The sequence below is a fragment of the Eptatretus burgeri genome, chromosome 16 (genome assembly GCF_056783735.1).
Source record: "Eptatretus burgeri isolate ZD-2024b chromosome 16, Ebu_testis_v1, whole genome shotgun sequence".
NCBI classification, from domain to species: domain Eukaryota; kingdom Metazoa; phylum Chordata; class Myxini; order Myxiniformes; family Myxinidae; genus Eptatretus; species Eptatretus burgeri.
The window spans coordinates 43,214,275-43,228,431 of NC_140976.1; the positions used below are offsets into that span (position 1 = coordinate 43,214,275).

Sequence of the window (14,157 nt, forward strand, 5' to 3'; positions counted from 1 at the left end):
ACTTTTGGGACATCTGTATGTTGAATGAACATGGTTTCCAGATCCGTAACAATATATATTTATACACAGTCATTTCAACTACTGAGTAATGCATTAGTATCCTGACAATTCCTGCAGTCATGACAATAAGATTTCATGTACTTGAACAAAAAACACAAAAATAACAAATCACCGAGGAAGTAATCTCCATGTAGTTCAAACAGAACTCCACTCCCAGCAGGATTGTCTTGGAGAAGCAATTCCCAGCCCCACGCCAATCTGATAGCCACCTGAAGCAGTATCAGGAGCAGCAGCACCATCTCCTCTTTTAAAACGTTGTCTCTGTTCATCCAAAAATAATTTTAAAAATATCGAAATATACACAAGTTTTGGAACAGACAATTGTGTATGTTTTACAATGCATCTCAAATTACATTTTGTTAAACATGAATGAAGATTACAAATGCTTCACATCATCCACGTTCAGTAGTCGAGATCTTGCAAACATATCAATGGAGTCGGCAACTATTTTAATGAAATCAAAGAAAATCACACAAAATAGCAATGCTACATTTCAAACTGAACAAGAAAAAGAGTAATCAGTGATTGCAAATCCTCACCAGGACCTCTTTTGAGTGGTGTGTTTTTATAGGTTTTATGGTAAATCCAATATGGCTGCCAAACCATGTGACCGATGACATCATATGTGTGACCCTTTTGTTCCTCATGGATAGGCGGTCATATGTGAACAGTTTGGCCTCAATCTTTTCAGCCATTTCAGAGAAGAAGGTTTTTGAAGGTTTAAATATATATATATATATATATATATATATATATATATATATATATATATATATATATATATATATATATGGCTGCCAAATCACATGACCGATGACGACATTAAAAAACATTTTGAGGGACCATTTTATCGCTAGATGATCCTCAAAAAAAATTTTTCTGATCAGATGTAGCGTTCTACATATACAATTATGACGTCATAACGAAGGCACCTATGATGTCATAAAAATACCACTCGTTCCCCATGAGGAGTACTTGCTATGTATGTGCCACTTGTACACCCATAGCTTGTGGAACACTTGTGTGAAGTTTCCCCTCGATTCGTCCAGCCGTTCTGGAGAAGAAGATTTTTATAAATTTTGGGGTAAATCCAATATGGTTGCCAAACCATATGACCAATGACATCAAATGTGGAAACCTTTTATTCCTCATGGACAGGTGGTCATACATGTAAAGTTTTGCCTCAAACTGTTCAGCCACTTCAGAAAAGAAGATTTTTGAAGGTTTTTAAAATTAAAACAATATGGCTGCTGAATCACGTGATGATGATGTCATTCAAAAAATTTTCTGTGGACTATTTTATTCCTAGATGACCCTCAAAATTTTTCACACTGATCGGATGTACATATGCAATTACCGAAGGCGGGTGAGGGGTCTGCCCAGATCCGCAACATATATTATCTGCACATGCAATTATGACGTCATTACGAAGGCACCGATGGCGTCAGAAAAATAACACTTATTCCCCATGAAGAGTACTTGCCGTCTGCCAAGTTTCTAGTTTTTTCCTTGGTGCGGTTTCAGAGATAGAGGTCCTAAGTTTTTCCAACATGGTTGCCACACCACGTGCCCTATGACGTCATAAGTATCATTAAAACATTCTCCATGAGTAGTCGAACCAATGGTGAAGTTCTGTGCGGACAAAAAGACAGACAGACAAACAGACAAACAAACAAACGGACCCAAATGCAACATCCTCTCCGAATTCTTCTGCGAGGGTAATGATTACACTGAACAACAAATTTCAAAAAAAATTTTTTACTGGAGATGTGTAAAGTGATTAAGACTAATTTGGGTACGCTGATTTCAAAAATCATAACCGTTTTGCTGTATCACGTCAGGATTTTCAGGTGGCAGGCTTAGGATCTTAGGGTCCTGAGTGCGAACCCGTTGGCTGCTGAATTTACATCACATGGGGTTGATTCAGCCTGTAATCCTTGCGAGGTCGGTGAAATGAGTACCAGGGTACTGGTGTAGGGACACAGCAACAGCAGCACAGCCATGCTTCCAAGAAATGATAGCTACCCAGGTAGCCAAGCTGTCGCATGCAAGAACAGAACAGGGCATCTTGTGAATCGAGTATTTCTTTAAATCTGTGAAAGTCACTGATGGGAAGTTAAATAATATGGAACACTTAACGCCACTCACCCTTCTGACATCAATCACCGAATGAATCATCTCTCGTGCAGATCATGCATGGCCTGATTCGACTTCACAATCGAGGTGCTATTATTGCTCAATCTGTTATTTGATTATTCAATCTTTATATGCTGAAGGCAACAAGATTTAAACGGTGCATTTGAAGATGAGCAAAAATGACATTATTCTTGGTATGAAAATTTCTTCATTCAATCCTGACAGTACTTTGTAAGGGACTCACTATTTATTATGTTTGCAGGATTGGGAATAGAGGAGGGGTGGTGAGAAGGCTACAATGATATGATCAAAATTCTTAAAAGGAGGGGTGTAATGGGTTAGCTGTTCCATAAAAAAGGATTTGCTGGAAAAGGGGACATTGTTCCAATGAAGAAGGAAGGGAGGACGGTGAAGGAAAATGCAGGTTTGTCTTTTGCAACTGTCAAGTCTTTTGGAACTGCCACTGATAACACTGAACAACAAATTTCAAAATTTTTTTTTTACTGGAGATGTGTAAAGTGATTAAGACTAATTTGGGTACGCTGATTTCAAAAATCACAACCGTTTTGCTGTATCACGTCAGGATTTTCAGTAACAGAAATATTCCCATTGCCTAGAAGTCAGGATTTCAATGAAATTTACATATGTCTTTAACATGTCTATTTCGTACAATTGTTGTTAACTTGTGTTATATTTCTTTCTTTCAGATAAAGATGAGTAGGCGTTCCTGTACCAATCATCCTGACAACTTCTGTTATGTCTGTGGTCGGTATACCAAAAAAGATCAACAGCGAAGTATATCTACAGCAGTGAAAATGAAGGCCGCCTACTTTCACTACTTCGGGTGTAAGGTGGGGGACCAAGAACAGAGCTGGGCACCACACATCTGCTGCACAAGCTGTCACACAACCTTGACTCAGTGGTTGGTGGGCAAGCGCGCGAGCATGCCATTTGCGGTGCCCATGATATGGCGTGAGCCGCAGAATCATCATGATGATTGTTATTTCTGCTGCACAAGCATCGCCGGCTTCAACAAGAAGAATAAAGGTCACATCAAGTACGCTGACTGCGTCTCTGCTCGTAAACCTGTGCCTCATGATGACGAGAACCCCGTTCCAACACCTCCAGCTGATCAGAACATAGCTGTAAGCAGTGGTGAAGAGGATGGTGATGATGAACATTTTGAACCCGACACTCAAGAATCACACCTTCTGAACCAGGGAGACTTAAATGATCTTGTAAGAGATCTCTCGCTGTCAAAGGCGAAGGCAGAGCTGCTTGGATCAAGGCTGCAGCAGTGGAATCTACTTGAACCTAACACCAAGATATCCTTGTTCAGAGCACGTCACAGAGACATGGCTGAGTTCTTTGAGATGGAAGACACGATGACATTCTGCAGTGACATCAACGGTCTGTTGAAAGAACTTGGGTGTGATCACGATCCTGCAGACTGGCGCCTCTTCATCGACTCGGGGAAGAACAGCTTGAAGGCTGTTTTGCTCCACAATGGCAACGAGAAACCATCAGTCCCACTGGCTCACGCGTTCGGCATGACAGAGACCTATGAGACTATGCGGCAGCTGCTTGATTCCATCAAGTACAATGACTTCAACTGGCACATCTGCGGAGACTTGAAAGTGGTGGCGCTGTTGTTAGGGCTGCAGTCAGGCTACACGAAATACATGTGATTCCTTTGTCTCTGGGATAGCAGAGACGACAAGAATCACTGGACGAAGAAAGATTGGGAAGAGCGAAAAGAGCATGTACCTGGTCGACACAACGTGAAGCATGTCGCCCTTGTCGACCCAGCCAAGGTTTTCCTTCCACCACTCCACATAAAGCTCGGCTTGATGAAAAGTTTTGTACGGGCAATGGATCTGAATGGGCGTGGGTTTTTATACCTCAAGGAAAAGTTTGGCAACACCTTGTCGGAGGCCAAGATCAAGGCTGGTGTCTTTGTTGGACCGCAAATCCGACAGATTATGAAGGACGAAACTTTTCCGACAACTCTAAACCCCAAAGAGCTGGCAGCGTGGAGGAGCTTCAAAGCTGTGACGGACAACTTCTTGGGGAACGAGCGCGCGGACAACTATGAAGAAATAGTGCAGCAGCTGCTGGAGTCCTTCAGGAAACTTGGCTCCAGGATGTCCCTGAAAATCCATTTCCTACACCAGCACCTGAACTTCTTCCCTGACAACTTGGGAGCAGTCTCGGACGAGCACGGCGAGCGATTCCACCAAGAGATTTCACTCATGGAGACGCGTTACCAAGGGCGGCACAACCCGAACATGATGGGCGATTTCTGCTGGTTCCTGCATCGTGAAACTGACACAGAGCAGCACAAACGCAAAGCCAAATGCCTAAAGCATTTTTAATTACATTCTAGTGGAGTTTTTCTGTAATATCTATAATTTTGAAGCATTCATGATGAAATAAATGAATAAATGAATTTTTGTAAATTTCATTGAAATCCTGACTTCTAGGCAATGGGAATATTTCTGTTACTGAAAATCCTGACGTGATACAGCAAAACGGTTATGATTTTTGAAATCAGCGTACCCAAATTAGTCTAAATCACTTTACACATCTCCAGTAAAAAAATTTTGTTGTTCAGTGGGAATTATCAATGGTCAAGATGTAAAGGTAAATATTTACCAAAGTTGAGAACACAATAATAAAAAGGACATCAGCCTTCTATAAATATTAAAAACATCAACATAATTATATCTCCGGTATTTTGAATTTAGAAAATTAATATTCATCACCTGATGGTGGACGTACCAAAATATTTAATGATTTTAAATCTTTGTAAACAAGCACGAAATAATGCATCAAATTGTATTTCCACCCTTTATCATATATTATTTAAAGAGATATCTGGAATAATTTAAGTTCGGGTGGAAGACATGATCTGTATCACCTGATTTCACCTCGCTTAAGTATGGGCTGACAGGTATACACACTTTCCTCGAAGCTGTTGATGTGGATTTTTTAAACCCACCTTGTTGTGATCGTTGTCCTCCTGAAGGATTCTAACTGGCCGATTGTGGAATCCTATTTGACTTCAGACAGAGTTTAACATTTGTCCAATTTGATTATAAAATCCGACAAAAACCCTATCGACACTGATAAAACTGATGTCCACGCAAGTCCTTCCTTGTGAAACAATTTATTTCCTAATTATACACCATACACTTCTCACCCTTGTACAATGAACTTAAAAATCCCCATTTGATTGCAATATTATTTGGTTCTATTTCATTTATTCTTACTTTAGTTAACAGTTAGACCAACCCGATTCAATTCACATCTACATTACATCAGAGAGTTTTATTCTAACTTGGTACTTGGTCAGTTCCAAGGAGTACGAGCCACTGAGAAACTATACTTCCTCACGTGCTCGTACTGAGAACAATGTGCCTTCCAAAATATTTATACTTCCATGAGAGAGAGGTTGGGGGATATTCACCCAGACTGTAGACGTGTCCTTTAGACAAAAGCGACTTCGTACATTTTCTAAGCAAAAGTTCATTTATCAGCTCGGTCACTCTGCTCCAGAACAACACATTTCTTATCATTTAGGGCAAAAGTCTTTTGGCCAGAAATGACAGCCAATTCAATTTGCAGCATAGAAGTTACATTTCTGAAACTCCATTTGTTACAATTTAAAATACATTAATATAAATTTTTCCCCCACACTGTCTAGCCTGGGTTTCAATCCTGACCTAGCTATAAACTGCCATCCAGTGCTCATGGGCAAGGTGATTCATCAATGAGCATGCAGCCCCTTGGATGGATGTTAAAGAGCAGGTTGTGGGTCACCAAACATGTTCTGCAAATTTATCAATATGATTATATGTGCATTAAATAGTTCGATGCAAGCTATTGTGGTTGCCTAACTCTTGGGAAAATTAATGAAATTTAACTCCGAAGTTGTTATTTCTCGAGGCTGTTAAAAAAAAAACAGCCGCGTGCCAGAGATGGATGGTGACGTCACGTTCTCCAAAACAAAGCGGAAGCTCACTCTTTCATTGAAGAAGTGTCCAGTTGAGCGGGCCATTCTTTCGCTTTTTTGAGCTTGCAACTGTCTATATTATCCTTTTTTATTTTGAATTATTATAGAACAAAGTTATTTGGATGTTTGTTCATCATGCCTCGTACGTGTGTCGTTATGTTTTGCGAAAATGGCTGGAAAAAGGGTAATCGCTCCCACTGATTCCTGAAGGAATCAAATATTCGCTGGCAGTGGATAAGATTTGTCCAAACAAAACGGGCGAATTTTCCCTGCCTTTTAAACTTTTAAACAATATCTTTGTGGAAAAAGCGCTGCGGCCTAACATCAAGTCAAGGCGCCTGAGGCCCTGCGCACCATCGAACATAAACCTTATAAAGTATCCGAATTTTTCAAACTTCACAACTACCGAGTGTTAAGCATCCTCAGCGACTGCAAAAACTGAAAACAGAATTTGAATTGACTTTAAAAAGAACCCGCAACGTCGATCGAAGCAAAAATCTCAATTCACCACAGGAATCCACGGCATTATTTTAAATTATTTTGTCAAAGTCATAAAACCATAATATTCAGCCATCCACGAACAATATTTACATAATCCGACAGCTTAACAAGTCAGGCATGTGATGATAACCTTTATTGGGATGAAAAATGATTTTTAAACCTCATCTTTGTGGAAAAAGCGCCACGGCCTAGATTTTGCCAAGGTGCCCGCGGCCGTACGAGCCAGGCGCCCTCAACTTGAAACATTCACAACTCGACGAATAAAAGGTCAAATTGCACCAAACTTACCTTATTCTTGCGAGCTCACGTTCCCCGTTAGTGGGTGAAAAATCCAATGCTTGGAGAATTCTGCTTCGCAATGATAGGAAGAGCCGACATCGAAGGATCAAAAAGCGACGTCGCTATTGACGCTTGGCCGCCACAAGCCAGTTATCCCTGTGGTAACTTTTCTGACACCTCTTGCATAAAACCCAAAAAGTCAAAAGGATCGCGAGGCCACGCTTTCATGGTCTGTATTCGTACTGAAAATCAAGATCAAGCGAGCTTCCGCCCTTCTGCTCCACCGGAGGTTTCCATCCTCCCTGAGCTGGCAGTCAGTCCTGACACTTGTACACGAAATAGACCGTTTTCTTGTTCTTGCAAGTGGCTCAAATTTATATGGCTCAGGGCCAGAAACTCCATAGTATAAATTTCCATCATCCTCCAACTCGTCTTCAGCAATATCGGAATGAAAACACTCAATTTCATCACCGCTGAAATCACTCTCTGATTCGCATCTCGCCATTGTTCACACGCTGTTTCCGAATGTTCACGAAGTTTTCGGAGAACGTGACGTCATAGCATCTTCGGTAACTTCCGGACTGTTTTTCCATCACTGACAAAAATTTTGACTTGAAAGTTAATTTTAGCATATTTTGAGTTTCAAATGTAAGAAAATAATTGCCCAACGATTATTAATGTGCTTACAACCTTCGAATCACGCGAAGTCATCAGCGACCAAAAATCTGCTCTTTAAACTGGAAATCCTGTCTGCCAGCATTGGTAGACGTTGAAGGTCCGGTGTCCTTCATGAAGAGTAGGCGAGCTACTGCCAGCACCATGAACAAATTACAAATTCCTTCCCTAACCTACCGAGGGCATCAGTGGCATAGCCGCGCCCTCAGCCAATGATGCTACCCCGCAGCCTTGTGCTGCGTACGCTGCATAAGAAAGGAGACCTCGCTTATTATATGAGCCTCAATCTTGTATTTTTTTTTTTTAAGGAGAGGGCACTTCAATTCAACTCAATGTCGTGGAAATAATTTACAGCTCGGGAGAAATTCACTGTAAAAAAATTTTGCAGGTTCGATATTCGACACGACCAGTCATTAGCTGTGACCACGAGGTGGGTAAAACATTTTGGCAAGTCATATCCATGGGACAAGGATTAGCTCTGAGAGCTGGGTCAGTTGAAGTCGGGCACAAGGTGTTGTCCAGTAATGTTCTGCTGGGCGTACGATCCTTTGTTCTGTGTACTGGGGTCAGAACCTACTGATTTGGATGGTGTATTGAAGTGAAAATTGGGGTCTGAATTTTAAAGGACTCCTGTTAAGGTGATCCACTGCCTCCTTGTGAAGCATTCTGACGAAGGTAGGTGAGGGGTCTGCCCAGATCTGCATCATTTCATGAACTAAACTAACCTCCATTACTTTCGTTAAGCCTCCCCCTGCAGGAGAGGGAGAGGCTTATACCTGTTGTAGGGTTTGTTTCTACAATCAGTTGTTGTGGTCTTTTTCGATGGGTGCTGGACATCCTTTCTTTCTTTGGGATTGGACACCCAAGCTCGATCCTCTCATTGGACCATGATGACACTCACTCTGCAGAGGACGCGCTTCTGGTTCTTGGCACTTTCGCCCCTTTGGTTTTTACCTCGAGAACTGTCATCACGAGCAAGGAGCCGAGGCTGCGAGGGGGCAGACGGAGCCAAGCCGATTAATGGGACCGAAACCAAGCTGCACTACAGACACATCTGGTAGGATTTCACACTTAGACTATCCCCTCACACACCTTTTCTGTTGCACCTTTCTCAGTTTCCCTTTCAAATACACTCGCAGCACACACACACATTCACACACATACACACACACACACACACACACACACACACACACACACACACACACACACACACACACACACACACACACGTCACTCTTCTCCATGCACCCGAGACAACTCACAGTCTTTCTTCCCACTTCTTTCTCTCAGCATTGAATAGTAGTTGTGAGTGCTTGGTCCCATGTACTGTTTGTAGTTGGAAAGACGTTTGTTAAGTTAACTCTGTCTCGTTTCTCTTTCTCTGATCTCATTGTTGCACAGATTGCTGAACCCTCATTTCTCCCCATTCCATTAAAATCCTTACGTTTCCTTCCCCCCCCCCCCTCACACATTTTTCCTGCTCCCCACTTGTGTAAATAAACCTGTTCTTGTTGAATCTATTTTCGATCTGTCCGTGTCCATCTTTTCCACCATTGGTCGAGCACCGTCCGCACGTAGATAGCTTGGGGGATTGAGATTCCTGACGGTTCGGTTTGCAGGGTCCGGTGTTTGCTTGTGGAACAACTTGGCCATCCATATTCAAGATCTTATTTAATATAAAACATTTGAAAATCTTATTAAATATAAAAATAAAGTTCCATTACTTGTGACAAGTCATTCTTTTGACAGTTAATTAATTCACAATTAACTCAACAGTTGGTCCCAAGACAGCCACCTAAACCACTAACCCAACACCCAGGTTATCTATGCAATTAAATTGTTTTAATACTTGTTTCAGTTGATTTGGGGGATGGTTTGGATATGTATTGCTTTTGGAAAGGTTCTGCCCACTGTCCATTTTCCCCCCTCACGATCCTGGGCTAGTTTGGTTGAGTCCATATCTACCCTATCATGGACAGATCGTCGCTGCTGCAATGGTTGGCAGTGAGTGTCCCGGAAGCAGCAGTGGAAAGAGTGGCATTTCTACATACGAGAGAATTCTGTACTTACCTTGTGAGTTGCCAAAGTTGCCCAGGGAGCCCAGATGGCAGAGCACTGGTATAAATCACCAGAGGACCCAGGTTTGATTCATTGTCTGGGAGTGTAATATATATATATATATATATATATATATATATATATATATATATATATATATATATATATATATATATATATATATATATATATATATATATATATATATATATATATATATATATATATATATATATATATATATATATATATATATATATATATATACACACACACAGCCTGGTGTTGGCTTAGTGGTTAGTGTGGTGGCTTGGGATCCAAAGGTCCTGAGTTCAAGCCCCGTTGGCTGCTGAATTAACACCAGGGGGTTGACTCAGCCTGTCATCCTTCCGAGGTCGGCAAAATGAGTGCCAGTGTACTGGTCCCGGTGTATGCCCCGGTTAGAATAGGTGTACCATATCCCTGTGTGTCGTAAGAGGCGACCAGGGTTGGCGTCAGGAAGGGCATCCGGCCATAAAACATTGCCTCAAGAAAAAGCCTAACCCCTGCACAGCAGGGAAAAATGGCTGTAAAAACGGTCATTTTTATTTTATATATATACATACATTTATATATATATATATATATATATATATATATATATGTATATATATATATATATATATATATATACAGTATATATATATACAGTATATATATACAGTATATATATATATATATATATATATATTTATATATATATATATATATATAAATATATATACATATATATATATATATATATATATATATATATATATATATATATATATCTTATGATGGTACTACAAAGCAGTGGTACACAACATGTAGCAGTTCCTGAGATAGTTATTTTGTTAGTATCCGTTCCAGACAGCCCTTCCCTGATGTCGAATGGCTTCACGGGCCAATATGTGTTGTGTGGGATTAGGTAGTTTTTCTCCCATAATCCTGCACACAAACCTCTCCTTCACACAAGCAACACATGCCATGCATAACACACAGTTAATTTGCATTTGCGTGCCAGAATCCCATTTGAATCGTGCACCGTAATCCATAATCCAATAGTGCGCCTTCACTTCGACCTTCAAAGTACTCCAACCACCAATGCTACAACATTCATACAACCACAAAACGCCTTTATTATGACCACCACACCATTGTAACATTACCCACGTTCTCTGTACGTTCGCCATTTCCACCTCAACTGCAACGAACAACCACACATCCATAATGAAACACCACGCCACAATTCACAGCAATGCCACCGCTAAAATCACCTCAACCGCAAAAGCTGATCGGAGTCAGCTTAGTGGACACAGCTACAGCAACTCCTTGAGCATGGTAACCATCAGAGCGACCAGACCAATAGTAGGTGTAACCACCCACCATGATCTCGCCACTATCCATTCTCCGAACCTCAGAGAGTGCTGCAATACCGATGTCCAAACACTTGAGCTCAGATGATAACAGAGACAGGTGATCATCCTCTCTTAGGGTAGGACATTGCAGGCACCCACCTGAAGGGACCACCTCAGGTTAACCCAAGAAGACCGCCGTCTAGTGGACTACACCTCAGCAGCACCCTGACACGCACTACTGCAATTTGACCTTGGAAGGTTATCCCTCCTATCATCGGGAAGGGTGGTTTTCCTCCTATCATCCAAGAGTGGGGGTCTTGAAGAAATTTGCTGCAATTCCGTCATCCGGTGAGCTGCCCTGCGAAGGACAGCTGCAAAGGAGGTACTCCCATGGAGTGGGTTTTCAGGTGTCTGTGTTTTTGTGTTTTGCGGAGTGAAGGGTTTTACGGTGGCGAGAGTGCAAATCCTCCCACCAACCTCCTAAAACTAGTAATCCAACTGCAGGACATCAGCAGACACAGTTGGGCACAAGATATGGATAGCCGTTGGCTCACAAGGAGCTCCTCCGCCCTTTGAGAGGTTTTGTTTTTAATCCTGCTGGGTGTCCATATCCATACACCCTCCTAACAAGGTAACCCGGTGGGGGAGAAGGTTTAGTCACCGACAACTCGACCATGAAATAGGTCAGTACAGGTTTACATGGTACCTATAGCAAGTCACAGATCTCATTTGACCTGACCTGACAAAAACTTGAAAAGTGACAAGAACAAGCCAATTAGATTTTGATTAAGAAAACGATGCATATCCAGCCTATCAGAGGGATACAAAATGAAAACAGTTCAGCCTGGCGTCGGTGTGCACTCCTCTGAATGCCGTTCCAGTACATTCTGTAACTAGCCTTTAGCAGAAGCTAAGCTTATCAGACAGAGCCTACCTTGATCCAAGCACAACACAAAAATGTTTTTGCTGAATGACAGATTCCACATTTCGCTTAATGACAGATTCCACATTTTGCTGAATGACAGAAAAATAATTTTCAGCTCTTCACAAGCCTTCCTCGGTATTATCATGGAGGATGCTACATCACTTAATTGCAGCAGTAATCTGGAAAAGTAGAGCCTCAGACAATCCTTTGCTTAAAATTGCAAAACATAATATCCCCCTCTGTCGAGACAAGTCAAACATCTGAACAAAAAGTGTAACGAGAAAGCAATTTGAAATGCAAAGTACATGTCCGGTTTGTACTTGAACTAAACTCAACGAAAAGAACAACTTAAAAAAATAGAAAAAATCTGAATATTATTAGTCTCTACTCCATATTGTCATCGTAAAGGTTTGTTAAAAATTTGATGACAAAATCTCAAATTGTTAAAAATTAAAAACAAGTCTCAAGACGACGATGGTTCATGAGCAGTATTTCACAATGTAGATTGTTTCAGAAGTCAAGGATGAGACAATGTGATAATGTTTGACCAAGTTATAAAAATTATCAACATGATGTGGTATGAGTGACAGGTTATTAGCTGCAAAATGTCGAAAACCCGGTTTCGTTCAACAATTTTCAAAATTTGACCTTTGCATAACCTTTAAAGGTCACAAAACAATGTTGTGGACATTAAAATAAGGAAACAAGATACGTGCTATAGCTTATTGGAGTTAGTTGTGGTATGAGTGGTATCAACATGATGTGGTATGAGTGACAGGTTATTAGCTGCAAAATGTCGAAACCCCGGTTCGATTCCAACAACTCTGAAAATTTGACCTTTGTGAACTTTAAAGGTCAAAGGTCAAGGATTATGACCTTTGGTGCAAAATTTCCTCTGGAACATTCCAGGAACAATATAACGTCATATAGGCTATATGGCATTTCGCACTCCTCAGATTATCCATACTTTGATGAAATCAGCGTAAAAACAAACTTGAAGGGGGCGCCACGGGCAATGTGTTCGAGATAGTGCAAAATGGTTTCAAGACTTTAGGTGGGGAATGACCTCAAGATTATGCATAAAAAATATTGTCATCCTAGCTCTCAAAGTTTCGGCGGTAGTATGATTTTTATGTCAAAATTCGCAATTTTCTTAGTTCGTGACCTTGTGACCTTGACATTGGGACGAAAATGAAAAATCGAGCTCCGTGGCGCTATGCAGGTGCTATTGGGCTAACCAAATACTGAAACCCCTGCCAGATTCGACAAACCCCCTCTGAGAAGATGGATATTTATGTCAAAATCGCAATTTTCTAAGTTCATGACCTTGTGACCTTGACCTTGGGACGAAAATGAAAAATCGAGCTCCGTGGGGCTATGCAGGTGCCATTGGGCTAACCAAATACCGAAACCCCTGTCAGATTCGATAAAACCCCTAGGAGAAGATGCAAATTGACACCAGCTACCCCCTAAAAACACATGTTTTTTGGGCGTGGCTCTGCCGATAATGGGAACACCACACCCATTTTTATGAAAACACAACTAGATCATGATATAAACCTTCCACCAAAATTTCATCAGGATGAGATCAAAACCCACAGAGCTATACTCGGGACAGACAGACAGACAAGCCGGTAGGCGGACATGGGTAGTCGCCTCCCCAATAGAACCTGACGCGATGGGCCCGTTCGATGGGGAATGACCTGAGGATTAAGCACAAGAAAATTCATGATTCCAGCTTCAAGGGTTAATGCTGCAGATTGTTTTTTTGTTAAAATACCCCCACATTTAGAGGTTTTTCGGCCGTTGCTAGTCAACGGAGAGGTCCATAGCAACGGTTCTTTCTCACACATAACTAGGACATACCGTGAACCTACCATACCAGTTTCATGTATATCTGACTCATAGTCTCTGAGATATAACGAACTTCGTTTTTTTATTGTTTTCGACCAGGGTTCATTTAAAGTCTATCGTCTCCGACAGTTTTCATAGGATCCTGCTGGAAATTTTTGACAATATGGCTGAATGTACTGCCCACAGTGTCTCGTGGCCCGATTTTTGATTTTCGAAAAAATTATTTTTTATGGTTTTTCAAAAATTTCAAAGTCCCGTTGCTAGGCAACGGT

The 14,157-nt window shown here is 41.2% G+C and overlaps 1 pseudogene; it reads right to left on the reverse strand.

The window, feature by feature from the left end:
- Nucleotides 1-8,156: 8,156 nt before the first annotated feature.
- Nucleotides 8,157-14,157, reverse strand: part of LOC147010973 (uncharacterized) — a 7,479-nt pseudogene continuing 1,478 nt past the window's right edge.